General features: G+C 41.2%; 1 protein-coding gene across 1 annotated transcript in view; it reads right to left on the bottom strand.

Moving 5' to 3' along the window:
• Positions 1-1,487: 1,487 nt before the first annotated feature.
• Positions 1,488-20,374, bottom strand: part of LOC126564579 (probable 26S proteasome non-ATPase regulatory subunit 3) — a 561,792-nt gene continuing 542,905 nt past the window's right edge. The window contains exon 2 of the mRNA XM_050221657.1: positions 1,488-1,499. The gene's annotated coding sequence lies outside the window, so the exon portion shown is untranslated. The remainder of the gene's footprint in view (positions 1,500-20,374) is intronic.

Genomic DNA, 20,374 nt, shown 5'->3' with positions numbered 1-20,374 from the left:
AAGAAATATCGCGTTTACAGCTTTTTTTGCAACTCGGTGAAGATACTGTTCGATAAAGAGATATTTATGGTTTGGTGCAAAACCGTTTCAAAAAGAATGACAAAATAGAAAGTAAGATCAGCTGTAGCGCTTAAAAGCCATTTAAAAAAAGGTGAGAACTTAATTTGATACGATATATTTAATGTTGATTGCTCTTCAGATGTGGCGAGGATGATGGTTCTCTAAAGATCCTTTTCGTTTTGCTAATCCGAACCCAAACTGCTGAAATAATCGGAGTATTCTCTGGATTATGTGTGCGGTTCGTTTAATCGTCAGGCGCCGCTGAATGTTTTGAAACTAACTTGAAGTATATTAAAAAAAATATTATTATCATTATAAATATCATTCAGCTGAAAGTTTATGTTAAATAATGTGTAAGGAACATCATCGTTGAACAATACTTGAAAAATGCAAAACAACATTTAAGTCAAGTTTTTTTTTTTTAAAGGAGATGATTTGCAGCACAAAAGAGCAAAAGAGTTATGCTCTTTTGCGCACTATCACTAAAGATAGATAATTATCATCTCAGTCACGAAAATACCTCGTAACCAACTTTCTGAACCAGGTTCAGTATATCGCGAGAAACCCTCCACAGTGATGATGCGGTTAGATTTTAATCACCTATCGCTGACACAGTTTCATATTTTCTTTGATTAAGCGCTGGGCAAAAGCTGTTGCCATTCCGTTAAAGATTATACTGTGCTGTTTAGAGTTTGTAAAATCTAACATGCATCAAATACAATCATGAAATAAATTGAATTATCTAAAATTTGTGCAAGGACTTTATGGACTTAAAGTGTTCAGATAGTCCTGTGCATTAAAGACACGATCGATTCGAGGGTTTATTGAAACTCAATGGTTTGAAGCATTGCATTTTTCTGCTTGTATGCCGTTTGTTAAAATTGTGCTTTTTGCACCAAAAACAGGAGAAATAAGGAAAATATTAAGGTATTATTCTTATTTCTTTTCTTACTTTGGATAATGGTTTTCAAACCGGTGAATTCATACTGTCTACACAAAATGTCATGCATAAAGAAAATTTAGAAAGTCTTGCTTTCATTAAAGAATATGTCCGTCACACATGCTTATGCTTCGCCTATGTAGCAAGCCAACATCTAAAACAGCTGAATTGCATTGAATTTGCAACACACAAAGATAATAAGTGAGACACTTGCTCTCAAAATTACCCATACGCAGCATTCCGTTCTTTCTCTCTGCCATTCCTGTTCGACTAGTCGTTCTAGGTTGCGATCCAAGCTGGACGTGCTGTTCGCTCAACCTGTATTCAAAGATCTTGAAGTGTGAAGTTCGTTCGATCATTTGATTGAACTGAACAAACTGTACAGTCATCGTACTTTGGATCTAACTCTATTGTTGTTGTTACAGCACGTTTTACTTCTTTGTCAGTTGTGGACTTCCTATGAGGACTATGAACGTATGCTCAATTACGTCGTTCGACACTATCTGTATCGATGTTGTTACCAATGATCTCTTCGCACGTATATGATCCCGCACAGACCAACGAGTGATATTTTGCTGATCGGTACTTAGTTTTGAGGTTTAATGATAGCGTTTGTGCTCCGTGTTATGACATAATGGCATAAGGGGTACAAGAGCCTAACGCGCATTTTGGGTTAATCAAGTGGGGTCAAATCTGTCACTTGGTACGGGATATCTTATGATAGAACAGAAATAAAACATTTATTACAGTTAATGTTTCATCGCATTGACGATTTCAAATGTTTTATTGTGAAATATTGAACAATTGACCGTACTGCAAAGAGCAGTTATTTTGTAGATAAAAATCAAAAATATCCAAAAACAAACTTAAAGTTAAATAAACAATTGAAACTAAGCGAATGTGTTACAAAGTTTATGAAAATTTTAGCTTAATTCTGTTGTTAAAGTCAGTCCTCACTACGGGCGGCCGGTCCAGTTGGGATTTGAACTCCGCTCAGGGCGTTTGAAGACTAGTGCCGATGTCGTCCATACCACCGGGTCGGGCCAAAACCAGTGACAACTGTCGAATGGCCAGGACGAGTACACATTTATTACCACAATAATTACCTTATTTCTACGATTTTTTCGTATTTTACCCAAATTCACAAAACACATAGCACATAGTACATAGCGAATAATTTTTTTGTAACATCTGCTGCTTTCACAATTGCAAAATCAATATTGAAATTTGGTAAGTAATTGTAGAATATGTGCTTCTTTTCTATTTGGAATTTCATTCCAATCCATTTGGTGAATATACCACTTTTGTGTGAAATGAGCAATTTATTAGCGAATTGATCACAGTAAAAAACGTAAAAGAGTGCCAACCAGAACTCTGCACACATGTTTTGCATTCGTCTTGTCAGTTTATGTTCTTGAAAAATCATCCATTACCAAACAGTTCCCATATGCATGTGTCAAAAGCAATATTTTTCCAGGTCAACAGAACTGGTCCATTAAAATAATCACCAACGGTATAGCTCTGGTGAAGACGGCCCTTACCAACCGATGACAATTCGAACGATCCGTTACGAATGATGGGCACAGGCTTAAGGGCTTACGGTAAGCGAAAGATAAACACCAAATTGCTAATCCTGCTGACCCACCCGTGGCGGTTGTTGCGTCGGCAGGAAACGACGGTCCAATGCGATCGATCAGGCAGCCTGTGCGATCTTTTCGAGTGTCGATAGCCAAGAAACTTCATTCCATACCATTTGTTTATTGAGCAATCATTGAGCCCTTTGGAACTTGCTCCATAACACCAACCTCAAACGATGCTCCTCGTCCCCTTCCGTTCGAACGTGAAGCCTGTGAAAATGGTCAGCTGGCTGCAGAAACCGAAGAGCTCAAGTGCAAGTGCCACGCTGTGTCGTACGCACGATACGATATCTTCGGCTGCATGAGCCCACAGATGGATTTATGGTGCGAGAACGGTAACGGTTTTCCGAAGGATTTATGGTTTTATCGGGTGACAAAAGAGTAAGGCAAAGGCCGGGCAGTGGTGTCGGGGTGTAAACTGTTTTTCTTTTCTGTGGGTACGACACTGGGAATGCGCATTCGGATGACGCTTTCACACCCTGGTACGAGTTAGCCATTCTCGTTTTTCGGTGATGGATTTACGAGTTAATGCCGGTGCGGTGCGATAACTGGTTCGATTCTCGCTGAGGGTATCTTTTGCTGGGCAAAAGTGGCACTGCAATTGTTTTTTTTTCTTCCTGTTACTCTTTCTGCACGCCGGATTAGAATTGCAAGTGGAAGAATGATTGTGCTTTGTGTGTAGGGCAGCCGAATTTCACACGTTCGAGCTTTCATGTCGTCAAAGCGAGTGACAAGATCGATGGACGATAGTGACATAAATACTGATCAAGTCGACATAATGGGGTCGTTGGTGACATTTATGTTGCTTAATTTGAATATTTTTAAAACTTCTGCAGCATTCTGTTGATGCAAACAAATGCAGAGAGACCTGCAGGAATGGGTACTTTCATTTCATTTTTCATCAATAGCGTATAGCGTATGCTGATCACATCTGATTTGCTTGATAAGAATGCAGCAAAGAGTCTGCTTTGACGCATAATGAGAAACGAATGTTCGCCGCCAGAATGGCGTCAAGCAAGGACAGAAAGAAAAAACTAGTCGAACATGAAATTCTTTTGTGTGGCCAATACACGCAGTGAGACCTCTTACTGTCTCGTTGTTATTTTGCTGTGCCCTCGAAAAGAAAAACCGATAGGAACCGCCCACTTTGGCAGCTGGCCATAAGCTTTAGGCTGGGCCGCATTGGCCACAAAAGCCCTTTTCTCACCATTGTAATCCGCGCACAATACACGATTTGGCATTGGATGCTACACTTTTGGCAACGGACTCCGTTGCCAATTCCGTTCCGCATATCTTTAAAGGTTCAGTTCCGCAGGACTTGCGGTTAACCGCGTGCGATGTTGCGCATCGCTTCAAGATTCCTTCGGGTGCAATTGAGAGTGGTTCCTGTTGGTGCGAAACGGTTCACGTAGCCAGTTCGTGGCTCCCGTTTTAGGGGGGAAAACTTTCTCTCACTTGTTTCTCTAGCAGCGTAGGGCGGAAGGAGACGAATGAGGTGTGAAGAGACCGCGCCATCCGAACCGAAACGGTTGCGTCGATGCCATAGATTACAGGCCGAGGCTCGATAAATAATAGAGCAGAAGCCGGTTGGACATATTTTATTGTCTTTTGAAGATTTTTTGAGGTTAACCTCTTGTGAGCTTCGCAACACTTGCTGGTGGCATTGTCCTGACGGAGTGTGTTTTGGGTAAAGTATAGGTACAGTGTGAGACAGACATTATGAAGATAGCAAAGCAGAACAGTGTAATAAATAAGGAATTGTGTTAACTGTTGTTTACGAAACGGTGTATTGATTATTTTAAATTATGTGAAGTTTGGGATCTCTATGAAGCATCTCGTTTTGTTGTTTAGTTATTTTTATGATATAAAAGAATTTAATAGAATATAGAATTATGATTCATATTTATTGGAGCTTCAAAATAATTATAGATTAAAATATAAAAATGGATCAAAGATGAATACAATATTCAGGAAATGCCTTATCAAGATGATTATAAAATTTACTCAACACAAGCGGTGTTGACAATACGGCACTGGACCGTCATTATTAATTATAAATAAATAAATAAATAAATGAATACAATATTCAACATTATATTTGATAGTTAATTTCATTTCATACATTGAATGTTCACTGGTTGAATAGCCATTTTCTGAAAGTAAAGCAATCAGATCAAAATACCAAATCATTATCATATTTTCAATTAATTATTGTGCAATTAGGAGACATTCTTTTGAATGTAAAAGTTAGATTAGATGTTTAGCTTAGTAATGAAATTATCCTTTGCTCAGCCCTCAGTCGCTCAGTTATTCCACTTATCGTGTGATATTTCAGAACACCCCATTATTAAAAAAAATATTAAAACATAACAAACTACAAACTATCTTATAGTAAATAAAATCTCCAAAAGTTTCAAAGCAATAGGAATTCTTCAGAAGTTACGTAGCGATAATACTTTGCGCTCCACTGTTGCTAATCACTCCATCAAAAGTCCGCCCTACTTCCGTCACGCGTGGAAGAATACGGCCTACACCGACAGACACACGGTGCTACGAATCATATGACCAAACGCTAGGCCAATAGATCAAGCACCCGCTGCAACAAAGCCCATTCCGATGCAGCGCACAATGCCACTGCACTAGCAAATACAAACGACGACTGTTTGCGGTCAGCGCCGGTTCGGTGGTTTTGCAATCCAGTTGAAAGTTTCTTCTTAATGTGTGCGGTTTTGGCCTGGACGAGATCATAGATGCGAGCCCAACGGTGGATTGAGGATGCTTGGATTCTTAGGATTACCCCATACCCACACCAACGCGAACCTAGAATGGCAAAAGTCAGGGATTTAGGTTTTGCCGTTGGTTCGTCTTGTTGCATCTTACAATACCGCTCCGAGTGACTTGCCACCGCTCACGTGGTAGTGGAAGTTGTTGGGGCAAAAGTTTGCCCTCCGTCCAGCATGGCAGACGCCGATGCTGCCGGTGGATGGTTGAGCAATTTAATTTGAATCTTTTGGATTACACAAACCAATAAACTCCGCTCGGTTGTTGGTGGCCGACTTCTTGTGCAGAGTCCGGAGTGCCAGAAGTTCGTTATTTCATCCCGGTTTGAGCTCCTTCGGTTCATCCTTTCGGAAAACCGGATCAACACTTTCATCGTCGCCATTGCTGGACGTATGCCCTCGACCGACGAAGGCAAACAAGTTGCTGCTGCGGTTTCAGCATTATTACGGTTTTCGATTCAAATCAACCTTCCCGGCTCCTCCCGGCGGCTCCGGCTCCGTTAGTGGTTTACCTCGGCTCCGGTATTGCGTTCCTGAATTGGACAAATTCACCCCCGATGGCAGCAAATTACATCACAAATAGGACCCGCAGGAGAATGAAAGCGGTTTTTGCGTTCTTTATCCTTTTCTCACTTAAATATATATGTGTATGTATGTGTGTATCCCTTTCGTCTTTGGGGACTGCTAGCAATCAGGGACAAATAAATATCATTGTTATTTATGCTTTTTAATCAACATTCACAGGCACACATACACACGATTGCTAGAGTTGGTTACTCGGAATCCATGGTAGAAGTTTGTCGTCGCGATGTTGAAAGCGATGTAGTTCTATGTGAAATAGGTTGTTGTCATTGGTTGCAAAGCATAGAACCTATATGTGGGTCACACGATGTTGATGAAGCGGATAAATTGATTTTATCGACTAGTGATTAGGGAAGGAGTACGATGCAGTTTTAAGAGAAATTTGGAAGTAAAATCAGGCGAAGAAATTATGAAGCTGTGTAGTTATTATGTATGTCGTATAAAGCTATAATAAAAGAATATTTTTCAACGCATGGGAATCTGCATACTACAGCAACCGACATAGAATTATACCGATTTCTTCATTCGGTAATGGTGGTAGCCATATATGTACTTATACACAATCTTGATTTATTTACTTTGAACGCTGAGGGTGGGTCTTTTGCTAAATATTTTATCTAATTTTAAAGACAATACATGCATTAATGTTAAGTATAAGAACACATTTAACGATCAAAGATCAATAGTAGACAAAATAGTCTTTTTTAAGTTGAGCTAAACTTATTTGTCTGTTTAAAAGTCTGGTTTTGATTATTATCCCCATTCAAGTAAATTTTGCACATATTAGATTTTGACATGACAATACGGCACTGGACCGTCATTATTAATTATAAATAAATAGATTTTTGACATTACTGACATTTCGAACGATATTACGGAGCCATTAGGGCCTGTATTACACACGGTTGTTGTTTACATTGAAACAAATCCTACAAAATCACTCGCACAAAACATTACAGTTTGTTGTTTGTTAAATTTCTCGAAATTTGCTGACAAGTGAAAAAAGTCCGTTTCTGACACCACTTCGACAACTCTCACTTAAAAGGAACAACCCGAATGAGCTTCGAGCCCCGGTTTTTTCGTGTGAAAACTGTCGCTGCTGATGCTTTTTCCACCGGACCTGTATTACCGGAAACAATACATACACATATCATGTATATCATTGTCCGCAAAAACAAACAAAACCATAACCCAACAATAAATGAGCCAATTCTACGAAACTATCTTGCGAAATGATCTGCTCGATCACATCTCGCATTGTTCGATAGTTTGTGATAGGGTACGCGTTCCGAACAGTGTTCCTCCACGCCACGATTATCACGTACTTCTATTCGGCGTACAATCCATTTTTATTGATTTTGTTCGTCAAACTAATCAAAGTCCCGGCAGCCCCTGGCGGACGTACGCGACCGAAACCCCTTCGATTTTACGTGGGTGGAGAAAGATGTGTATCATTTCTATTCGTTTTGGGTAATTTTCCAACCGGCAAAGGAAAGTAACCCAACGGATGTGGAATGGAATCGAAATCTTTTGTCAGAGCAGAACAGCTTCTTCGCCAATTTTATGCGCGTGGACCGAAATGAGCCACGAGCGTCTATATTACGGTTGGCGAACGAATGAAGAGATGAAACCATCAGCATGGCGCCACACGGCCATACCAATGGTAAAAGATCGCTTACAAAACCCGTTCTTCCCAAAAAAAAAAAAAAAAAAGAAAAGAAACGAAAAACTAGAAGCGAAGAACCCACCCATTCTGCCAATTGTGATACAAAGCGACAGGACAGTGCTGGAAAAAGCACACAAAGTTCATTACATTTTATTGCTTCTTATATCGAACTTTGTCTTCGAGACCGGATTGTCTTTACGATTGTCAAACTGGTCAAAACGGTTGCAAAACGAGCCTTGCCGTGTTGGCAGCCAGTCCTTGCCAGTAATTGTGCTCGTGTGCGATGAATGTTAAATAAAGTGGAAAGAGCGTCCGCCCCGGGGCGTTGTTTTTTTTTTTCTTTCACTTTCTTGCTTATTTAAGGAGCCTCCGGCCGTTCCAATGGAAAATGTCCCGTGGTCCAGTTGGTCCTCCGGTGATCCGTTGCGAGCTGATGATTTGGCTTGATTTACATTTAAATTAGTTTCTCCCAGAGTGAGAGGAGGGGAAGGTTTTTCTACTTTATTTGTAATATAAAATCGGACGTATTTCGAAGGAAAGAGAGATGAAAAGATGAGTATTGGACATGTCTTGGTGAACTACTGTAATGAAATCGTCACCATCCTTAGAGAACCGCGACTTACAGGGAGAGAAATAATTCAAGATTGAAGACGCAGGGCAACTGTTCAAAGCGCGCCCGGTTTTATGCGAATTCATCTGTCACCACAAAACCACAAGTAATTTTGCTTCGTTGCAGCATACAGCATGAATGTGCATGGTAATGATATGGTTACCGGTTAGCCCGAGGGGCCCAAGATTGCCTGCTTGCATGCCATTTCCTTTTATTGTTTTGCTGCTTTCCAATGGCTAAGGAAATTTGTTTTATTCCCAGCATTTTTTGCTCTTTGTTTCTCATTCAATCGAAGCCGTATTCAAAAAGTCACACATACTAAGACCCACATAAACACACACCGATACACACACACACACACACACGCTGCACATGAGTGACTAATTCTCTGCACCGTTCCCATCTGGAGTGCACATTACGAGCACACTTCAATTGCGCATCTGGCAATTAGTCGAAGAAAATGGAAAACAAACCATAATTAATGAGCTCTGCATACGACGACGCAATCGGGCATGTGATGACGATGATGATGTGTGGAAATGGAGCTTTTGATTGGATTTGCATTCAACACTCGCAATATCAAGGCGAAAGCAATCGAAACCATGCCCCAAGAAACGTGGCCGGTCGTTGCATGTGCTTGTATCGCTCAACAAATTAAACAAGAGCAAGACATTGGAATGGAATAATTGAAGTGTTCATCGCTGCCGGGGGTTTCTAAAGGCTTTTCCATCGTAACAATAAAATGCTCCGAGTTCAATCTGCACCATGGCGAAGGTGGGAATATTGCTGACTCGTTTGGTGCTTTGGTTGGATTGTATTTTTCCTCCCTAAAACAATTGTTAAGTTTCACGAGCGATTGGCTTTTGCTGATTTTGCGCTTTCCGGAAAGAGATGTTGAACAGCTTTGATGGAGAAATCGGCCCACTTATATCAGATGGAATGAAAACTTTCCCTTTGGCTCCTGGCGCCGAATTGATGGTACCTCTTCTTGCAGAAGAATATTTTACTCGCATGCTATACTCTCTTAACGAATATTAAAAAGGGACAAGTGTTTTGTTCAGCGCTTCAACAAAACTTCTGTATGGTATATTAAGCGTATTTTAAACTTTTGTATGGTATATTTTGTTAATTTCTGGTTGATATGATTTAACTAATCTAATGGTAAGATTGAAAAAAAAGATTAACATAAATAATGACATTTTTTACAATGACGGTACGACCTTATTACTGAATCTTGTAACATTAAGTAAAGTAAAAATATTTGTAATTATTGTAAAATTAAGAATTTTTTTTTTCATTTCTCCAATCAGTTTCCAGCAAATTCGGTGTAGGATTGCAGTCCTCCATCCACGGCTGCATCCGATCATCGACAGGTTAGACTCCACTTGATCCAGTCAACGAGCTCGCTGTGCTTCTCTACGTCTAGTGCCGAACGGGTCCCTGACGAGCACCCTTTTGGTGGGGCATGAGTCCGGTATCCTCATCACGTGCCCCAGCCAAAGATAGTCTTTAGCACTCGAAAATAGCGAGTACATTGACGTCCTGCGTCAGCATACTCCAAGACTAGTACCCGTAGAGGACTACCGGACGTATGAAGGTGCGGTAAAATGTGCTTTTCGAGTGTTGTAGGAGTCTTCTGGATCGATTGCACGATTCCCCTGAACAAAGCGCCTTCTGATTTCGCTGACTACGTTGTTGTCCGACGTTACGATCGTACCAAGGTAGCATAACTCCTCTACCACCTCGAGATCGTCACCGTCAACTGATACGCTGTCAGTTGACGGCTCGCTTCGCTATCTTGTTAGCGGTTACATCAACGTCATCCCTCCATTTTAACTTGGGCGTACCACACCTCCCCTATCGTTGTGAACGACTTAGAAAGACTTTACTTACTGGGTCGTCCAGTGCCATTCTCATGATATGATCGGTTCACCGGAGTCTGACAAGTCTAAATCGCTAAATGTTGGTGAGTTCAATACACAGCTTGTGTAGCTTGTAACTGTATCGGTGCATTCATTTTCCTGCATTTTCCATTGCATTTGAAGTTCAGATTCAGTTCAGACTGTGATTTCTTGATAATCATAATAGTAATACTGTACACAAGTGTCCTTAACGACGATCGTTGAAAGTTCTTTATTAGGGTGTGGGCAAAGAAGTTCAGATTAAACAATTTAATCGTCTACACGGCGATAACAAGCTTATTGCGGTGACAACAACAATATGATGAAATAAACTTTGAGCAGCACAGGTACCTCGAGGATAAACATAAGGTCCAAGCTCCTTGTATGGGTGTGTGCACTGATACTGCCATTATTGTTATTTAAGTGCTTTGTTGGGTTTGAGGTAATCCTCCAACTTTGACCTTGATCTGATACTACTGCAGTCGACGAATCCGTCAGCCACCTAATCAAGCCGTACTGCTCTAACCTATCCTTACTTTTCTTTATCGATCTTGACAACCCCCTTAGTGATGGCTGACTTTCCAACTACGTAGTATCAGGAAATCTAGTAAGCCGTTTGATGGTCAGCGTGACCTTAAAGTCGTTAAGCTAAGAAGAGGAAATGAAGATCACGATCGTAAAATATTTATACAAGTACCAAGTAAGTACCAAGTATTATAAAACAAAACACAACGTTCTCAAAGCCGGAATATTTCGGAAGTATTATTTTCTGTATTCCATTGTATTATTATTTTCTGGAAGTATTATTATTCTGAGGTGGTCCGGTAGTGAAGCGACAGCTACCACTTTTTGTGGTAGCTAACATTATCTCACTCACTTGACATAGAGTATTCTTATTCATCTTCAGGCCTAATCAGGGTTGAGCACATCTAGATGACATGGTCAATTCTCCAAACATCGGTCTAGGGCTACAGTACTCCATCTACAGCTGCATCCGATCTCCGACATGTTTGACTTCGCGTTTTCGAGCCAACACGAGATCACTGTGCTCCTGTACGCCTCGTGCTGAACGGGTCGCTGACGACTATGTTCGCGGTTAAGCGCGAGTCCGGCATCCTCATTACGTGTCCTAGTCATCGTATCGTTCGGGCTTTGTCTACCGTTTAGCTCGTAGTTCATTCTCCTTCGCCACACGCCCTGCTCGCACACACTGCCAAAGATAGTCGTTAGTACCCATCGTTCGAAAATAGCGAGTGCTTTGGCGTCCTGCGTCGTCATAGTCCAGGACTCGTACCCGGGCATATCATTAGTTGGAGTTGGAGTTGGAGAATCATCAAACTATACATATATCTCGCTTGTCAATGCTTTATTTGTCTTATTTGATACCAATTAGTTGATCAGTCAGCCCTCACTAAGAATGGTGGGTCGGATGGGATTTGATGAGAGGTTCTGCCGGACGAAGATTGACGCTACCATCGGATACCTATAGAAGGAGTTTACCTCCAACTTAGTGCTGCACTATCAAGCAACACGACTCCATGGAGCCGGCCGCTACCGCTCTGTGGTTTATAGGCCACCTTCAAGTTAGACTTAAACTGTTTGCACCGAGCGCGGCAGATAACGGATCGGTACAGTACTTCTTCTTTGTTTTGTCTTTACGGTTTGCTAGGATAACACAGGTCATCTAATAGTTCACTAGAGACATCACGTAGTTGGATCAATAGTTGGCAATGCGAGAGATCGGTTGGGTTTAGATTTGATTCTCGGCACTTGCTTCGTGTCAATATGAATTCGAATTTGAACTAGAGGTAACTTCTGTTCGAAAACCGAAATAAACGATATTCAAGTCGTAAGTTGCTTCGCGCTGCCAAGATATTGTTTCTAGTGTTTTAATAATTCCTAAAGTATGGTATATTAAATGCACAAAACAAGGAACATAAATTCTATAAAACGAACCCCAGATTACATCAAATCAAATTCACCCTCCGAGAATAAAAAATGTAAAAAAACGTCATTGCGCGTGCCATAAAATTATGCAGATACTCTATACAGCTTGCTTCGATCGTTCGCAAGATACGAACGCTATAAATCCTTGCATTTTATTGCATCTTCTTATTTGCCATTCGATGAACGTACACTGTTTGTGCTGAATTTGTTGCGCCAGTAAACATCCCGCTCTGTCCCCAAAGATAACAATTTTGTTGTCCACTTTGATGGTGCATTTTGCAGAAAAAAAGGATAACATACTAGTGATGAAAGAATAATTACAACGAATTTTTCCAGCCTCCCAAGCGTTCTCGAAAGGATATTTTCTTTTTCCCCATTTCTTATCGTCTTTTCGAGCGTGAGAAAAACAAAGCGGGAAAGAGAGCAATAGTGTGATGTACATCAATTCTCATCCTTTTCATGTTGTTGCTTGAGAAAAAGAATCTCCATGGACAGCATCCTTTCACGAGGAGAAAAATACCAACAAGTAAGTTGCTCTGCTGCTACTGCTCCTAGAATCTTGCTCACATCGTAGATTGCTCTCCTCAGCGAAGACAGTGTGTGCGAGAGGGTGCGAATGATGAGATAGTTGAACCATGGCATGCGGTGACTTTTCTCACTAGAATAGGAAAAACAGGAGCACCATTGCCCATTGAAGGAAGGAGCAGGACAAACACAGACTTTTCGTCTTTTCATTTTGTCTCTCTTTCTTTTTCTCTTCGTCCCTCTAGGGTACATGGCCAGGGTACATTTTACGGTGGGATAAAAATCTTCCAAAAACGTTGAACGAGGATATTTTCTTAGGGTTTGATTCTTGGCTAACACTCGGCTGTAGTGGGATGGGCAAATTATGTACATTTGTGTGAATATGGGTCTGCTGGTTCCCTTTTATCTTCAGCATGGTGGAGGTGTGCATGAGGATTTCTATTGAAAATTGTTTTCCTTTCACTTGAAATGCGAAACACAGGGCTTGATTTGTTGATTATTTTCATTGTGTGTTATGCATACGTTCGGTTCTTCGCAGCGGATCCGCCTACCCAGCAGACAAACCAAAGAGCCATGACACTCGTTAGAAAATCATCAATTATCTTAATCGTTTCGACAAAAGCAAACACATCGCAATTGTCTCGCAACAAAAGAGAAGGTCTTCTTTTCTAGAAATCAAGCAAGTGTAACATGCTTGAAATTATTGCTACACTCCTCTTTTCGCCACCATCGCAGCATCGTACTCGACCCAGTCCTAGCTAGGGGGAAAGAGCCAGCAAAGGATGTAGCAGTGGGTTGATGAATGCTGTTCATCCCTTTAATTTTGGGGCCGAGCAGCCTTTCGGAGCATTGGCGTAATCAAGTATGCACTCGAGTCAATGTGATGGAAAACACCCGCAAGGGGTCTTTTCTCGTCCACGGACGATGGGTTGGCTGGTTGACGTGCGTCATAATGTCGAGACAGATGAGTGGAAGATGTAGAGAAGTAATTGCTCTGATCAACAGAGTGCAGCATAATGGAGAGGACAACCCCTGTCGAGGGGACGTACGGTTGAAGCGACCAGTTAGCACCAGGTTGTGGTTTAGGACTAGTTCAGAGGGGAATGAAATTTGAGGAAATGTTTACGAGTAAAACAAAAAGAAACAGAAGATAACTAAGAAGAACAAGTCAGGTTTCAACGTATGAGTGTATAATTGAATGGAAGATGATATGCAGTCAAGGGTTTTTTGAGTATATACCATGCATTTATTTGCTAGTGGTGAATGAAGAAATAAAAATTGTTTGTTTAGTTTTAAAATATTGAACAACACACGGCAGGGACGTGGTGTAAAACCTGTTCGGGCCGTTCATTCAAATTCAATACTAACTATTCAAATACGTGGCATTGTTAAGTTCAACAAGCTGAAAAATGTGCATATGTACGTACATGATTTTAATTATATTATTATTGATTAATACATCTACATGCAGAAGGCATGTGAAAAATGTCTTAAAACAGTTTTGAAAATTTAAAATTTTATTACTTCCAAAAGACAAATCGTTCATTTCTAGCACTCAAATAGAAAAATGTTAGATGGCTTCATGTTTGAAATTAGCACAACGGATTACTTCTTGGCATTTTCCTTTAAAAGTCAACTTCCCACATTCAAACTCCTCTTAGATTTCGATCACACACAGCCAGACAGCTCCGAACGATGTTTGGAGTTTGCTAAAAATAATGCTTCCCATTTTGAAGCTTGATTCGATTCCATCCGACGTCGGTCAATGTTTGATCCTATCAGGCTCTTTCCCATTCCCAGAGAGCTCAACAGCTTGGCAAAAGCTAAGGGAAATGTACGCATCTTTGAATGGAGAGAATGATAACAAGGTAGGCGAATAGGTGGCACGTTGTGGTACGGGCACCAAACTTCGTTGTCGTTTTTCCGTCCGATTCAAAACCGATTTTCTCCAATCTTCTTTTATTTTCAAATTTTGCTTCTGAGTGTCTTCCACCGTCCGAGAATCCTTCATCGATGGAAAAAGCAAATCATTCAAATCGGATCAACACTTTTTTTTTGGTTTTTGCGTGTGCTTTTGGAGGTAAGTAGAACTGAGCTGTGGCATGGACTGAGTGGCTGGAAGCGTGTCACGGACTATGATTGTCCATCTGCATTTTCGGGCAGACGACAATGATACCAGTTTGTGTGTGTGTGTGTGTGTGTGTGAATGTTTGTAAAGCAGATAGAGTTGGTCATTCAATGCTACCCCTTCATCAACAGGATGCAACGGTTGGCACAGGCGAGTGGTTCACTGTCCTTCGATGGATACGGTGAAAGCAGCAGAAGCAGAAGCAGAAGCAGATAAAAACCGACACGCAAAAGGACACGCTCCCAAATGGGGAGAAAAGCATTCAAAAAACGACCGTGCGACCACGGTGCATCGAACCCGTCGCAGTTGATTCGTTTTCCATTAAGGGAAAGGCAACTGATCCTGTCGGCTTTTGGCTCGGTCGGAAGGGACCGGTGGAACCCCTGACCGGGCATACCGTGCTGGGCAAGTGCTTTCAATGTTCGCTATTCAATCCATGCGCTTCACCAATGCAACTGGACGAATCCTGGCTGTGAACGTGACTTTACACAGCTCCAATCAATCCGGACCGGGTTACCGACTGGGTTTGGGATTGCCGGTGGACTCGGCACAAGGACACAACGGTTCCCCGCGGACGATTGTTGAGCTACAAATGAAAAACTGTCTCAACGGACGTGGGAAGGCGCATGGATAGCGTAGCGTGTTTATGTGACAATTTTCCCGTTCTGCCTGCTCGGTGAGCTCTTACCCGGCTGAAGAGCAATTTGCAGCCTGCGTGAGGAATATTGATATCTCTCAAGGGAAGGCGATGGATACGTGCGAGCCGAGTCTAAAACAGATTAATTCGGACGCAAGAGCGCATTAGGACCCATCGGTATGAATATTTCAAGCAATGTGTGTAAGTGTGTGTGAGTGCGCATGGGTATATATCCTGCTTATGATACGGGTTCGACGCGCGTTCGAGGCTTTTGGGAGTCCAGGATAATCATTTATAAATGCAGCGTGTCACCGACAGGGACTTTGGGGATGTTGCCAAAAGGGCAAATTCATGATTCAAGCGATCCCCAAGCTGGTCGTCGGGAGGAGGCAAAGGCAGAAGAAATCATGGAGCCCACAAATGATTGATGAAAGTGTCATATGAGTTGATAAGCAGACCGTTTTGAATCTGGTTAGAGACTGAGGCAATGGTTGATTGCTGCTTGCATGGTCTATAACCTGGAAAGTTAATATGTTTCGAGAACTCTCTGTGAGCCTAGATTCGGAGGGAAATTGTGCTCATAATCCTTTGGGGCAATATGAATTAATGGAATTGTGACGAGGGCAGAGGAGCTTGTATGTCTATGTTATCACGATAGATATTAAAAACTTATACATAATCTTATTACTTCATTCAAGTACTTTCCCCAGAGAGTATAATTGTCCTAATAATTTCTATTGTCTTTTATTTGAATTGAAATCGACTACACACAGCTTCCTAAATAACAGTGTGGATTCAAATTGTAATGCAGAAAATCTTAAGCTAATTCTTGTGAAAGACATTTTATTTTCTGTTTTTTTATCCCTTGCGAATAGTTGAGTAGGCCACAATAGGTTTAATTTCTTCACATGAATAAATGGTAAAATAATAATCCAGGATCGAATAAAAAAAAAGTCGACAAATCAGTCAATGGTTGATCACAGCTTCAAAAGGGGTTTTAAATAATAAATAAACAGATTACAATATTTGTTTCTTTTGAGAAGTTGTAATAAATGAGTGCCTTCAGGATATTATTTAAATGTCTGGCGGTTCACCAGTACAGAGATTTATTTTGATACGCAGTACGTAGTAATGAATAAGCCATTAATAAAGTTGCTAAAATTGTAAAAATATATATGATTTGTTTGGACAATACGGCATTGTACCGTCATAATTGATTATAAATATAAATTTGATTAGTTTGGGTTTTTAAATCAATTTAGTAAAACATTAAGTCTATTTTAGCTAGAATTTTTGCACAGTTGGATTAGATTAGTTTTCACAGAAAATAAATAAAACAATACAAAACAACTAAAAGGATTCCAATCGATTGTTATAAATAAATATCCGTCCAGAGAATAAAACCGTATGGCATAACTTTCACGGAATAAGCAATACTCGCCCCTGTATTCTGCAAAACTCATCCAATAAATGTATGCCTGAAAAGTCATGTACCGGATAACGAACGAAATTAAACATCCCATCTCAAGTCCAGTATAAGCTTATCGAGTATAAATTCCCTTTCCCTAAAGATCAACACAATGTACACTTATGAGTAAATGTACACTATTTACCAATACTTTCGATCATCTTAAGCCTATCTCTTAGCACACCATCCAACCCCGCTCACTTGTTATCTTTGATCTGGACCATTTTCTACCCTATTTTATTTTCTTTCTATCCCTGTATTTTCCTAGCTAAGAAGCAAAGCCCCCTCCTGTGAAGAAAAGCACCATATGGGATGCATCGATAATCCGGTGACGGTTGATTATTTATCGTACCCACACACCCCGAAACACACCAAATCAATAAACTTCTCAATGTACACACATTTGTAACCTCACTCTGCCCAGTGATTGACCGCGTCCACTTCATTACATTACACCGACAATCGATCTGACTTCTCTTGTCGGACCAAAATCTACCACCGTTGTCCTTAATTTTTCGTTCCACCCTTGCAGAGTAAACGGCAAACGTGGATAAGTGTGTGTGTGTGTATGCTATTTCGGTTTAATTTTCCTCCATTTCCGGGGTTGGTTTTTGCTTTCCGGAGTGTCATTTCATCCTAGACAGAATCCTTGCTAGCTATTTGCACATGACTTTACTGGCTTCTCGTTGTTCTCGATTTCGATCTTTTTGTTTTCTTTTGCAAGGGAGTTTTGGTAAGTTATTCACCCTAACTGAAGAATTTTTATTTCTCCTTTTTGGTTCGTTTTTGTCCCAATGGGCATGAACAACTCGTCTGAATGCAGCGTGGGTCTCCCCCACCAACCAATGTCCTGCTGACGATAGGGCTTTAATCAAATATAGACGAGCTGGGTTCGGTGCCATCGCGATGGTTACCGGCTGCAAATGAAAGGGGGAGAAAATCCCTTATGCCTCCGGTCACGGAATGTCCCAGGAGACTCTGACAGGTTGTGATTTGTTTGAATTTGATATTCTACCTCAGTCGTGCTCGCGTACTCCGCCTTGCCGTGTCTGTTCCGGAAAGATAACATTTTGCGTAATGTGAGCACGCGACAATTTCCCTCGAGAAAATGGTCCCCGTTTTCCGATGGGTTGCTACCAGCATGTCAAGCCGTTTGATAGATTAGAAGAAGATGGTGTTGTGTCTGTGTCGCGTTTTTTCCACCTCCGTAGACGCCTTTTTACTTCAAACGCGTCTGTGAATTTGGTAATTGGAATCGTGAAAAGCAACGACGTACTGGTAATGATAATAATGTTTCCATTCTGCTTGATGGAGCGTTCTGTGGAATAATTATTTGTCTCAGGGGAATGCGCAGAAAGAAAGGCAATTTTCAACGATCGATAATTTGACCATACCCAGGTGGAGAGTTTGAAGCCAATTACTTTCTTGTGAAGGGCGATACCTCTCTCAGAAAGAATGAATAAAATATATTATTTAAAGAAAACGCCAACCAGATGTCAAGTTAAGTAATCATTTTATGCATAAAATCAATTTTGACAAGCTACGGCTGAATTAAGTCCAAAGAAAATTCAAACTTATGGTCCTTGTCCTTGTGCAAGACTCCAAAATTTGCCGCATAATATTTGAGGCAGCCTACGACAGAATCCTGACATCCCAAACGATCGGTGATGATAACAAAACCATCACCAGCGAAAGAAAATACGCACATGAAAACCGCAAACTGTTGTCGCACGTCAACTGTTGTGCCACGTGCACCGAAGTGGTGGAATTTATCGATGGTTTTTTTAGAACTGTTGTTTTTTTTTCTAAATGTTTCAAAAACAAATAAAACAAAAGTATCAACCACCAACAAAAACAAAACCACCTTCGTGGCCATCTGTTGTTTCTCGGCGCAGTAGCACAGGCAGCCGTATCCTTGTTGGCTGTTTCGTTTTCTAATGTTCGTGCAGCATAAATTATTCATCACTAATGGAGCGAAATAGCGGTGCAGAAATAAAATAAAACAAAACCAGACCGCACCAGCCAGCTGAAGCAACAGCACAACATTCTTCAGACACGGTGTGGGTGCCATCCAAAAAGACAGCATTGCACCGTGCCTGTTCGCAGTGAAACACAGAGGGCAGAGTGCGGTACAATTGTAATCGTAAAGCAACATAAAATGTTTAGCAGAACTCCTGTTTCTTGCTAAGGGGGAGGTGTTGTTAGCAAAGCCGGGAGAGAAAGAGAGACAATGAAGGAAACAGAATGTTGCACACCATTGCGGCAAAGATGGATAAAACAGACAGGTTATGATCGTGCATTCCGCCAGAGATAACGTCAGATCTTTTCACCAGTCAGCCAGCCGCCGTTGTAATGCGTTTTATTGTCACTGTTCAATGGTGGAAAATGAGTTTTTAGTGCGACATGTTTCCGGCTTGATGGTGTAAAGTAATGGTGCGTTACACATACAGGAAATTGTGCCGTCAACGTCATTAAAATCACTTAGATAAAAGAAGCACTGAGACGGAATGGTTTTTTTCTTTTCTAATACGTGCGTTGAGCGTTATCGCAAATCAGGAGAGACTACAATAAGTAAAATATATTTAAAAATATACAAAGATTCTTATGATACATGAACGATCCGTCGTACGATATAAAAAAGAATAAAAAATACGAGTTTTTTACTCATGGCGGAGGGCTTAAAATTAAAAGTCGTCAGGCAAAGAAAAAAGTTAAAATATTGCGCCTAACCACAATACTCAAACAATATAAAAAAAAAACTTGTTTAAAATGGTAGCTTTTCTTCTTGACTAAACAACCTGTTTTGGTCTCGATGGCCATCTCAGAACGGTTTACGAGACTTTCTAATACTACTTAGTAGGCTAGTCGGGCCTTTCTTTCCATCGATTTCTTTCCATTCCATCGACTTCGCCAATGACATCGACATCATCGGACGGAAAACTGCGGCGGTGTGCGAGGCGTACCCGACCCGACTGAAACGCAAGCCCAATAGAATTGGATTGCGCATCACTGCGACGAAGACAAAATACCTGCTTGCCGGAGGCTCTGATTGTGACAAAGCCCGACTCGGAAGCAGAGTATCAGTTGACGGCGACGATCTCGAGGTGAAAGAGGAGTTCTGCTACCTTGGTACGATCGTAACTTCGGAAAACAGCGTAAGCAGAGAAATCCGGAGGCGCATTGTTCAGGGGAATCGTACCGTCTACACCTACTCCTGCGATCCAGAAGATTCCAACAACACACGAAATGCACGCTTTACCGCACCTTGATACGTCCGGTAGTCCTCTACGGTTAAGAGTCTTTTGGAATATGTTGACAGACGACGCCAATGCACTCGCCATTTTCGAACGGTGGGTGCTAAGGACTATCTTTGGCGGTGTGTGCGAGCAGGGCGTGTGGCGAAGGAAAATGAACCACGAGCTAGCTGAGCTGTTTGGCGAAGGATACGATGGCTAGGGTACGTGATGAGTGTGGCAGACTCATGCTCACCAAT

This window comes from Anopheles maculipalpis, chromosome 3RL, assembly GCF_943734695.1.
Source record: "Anopheles maculipalpis chromosome 3RL, idAnoMacuDA_375_x, whole genome shotgun sequence".
In the NCBI taxonomy this organism is placed as follows: domain Eukaryota; kingdom Metazoa; phylum Arthropoda; class Insecta; order Diptera; family Culicidae; genus Anopheles; species Anopheles maculipalpis.
This window is presented reverse-complemented; position numbering and strand designations above follow the sequence as displayed.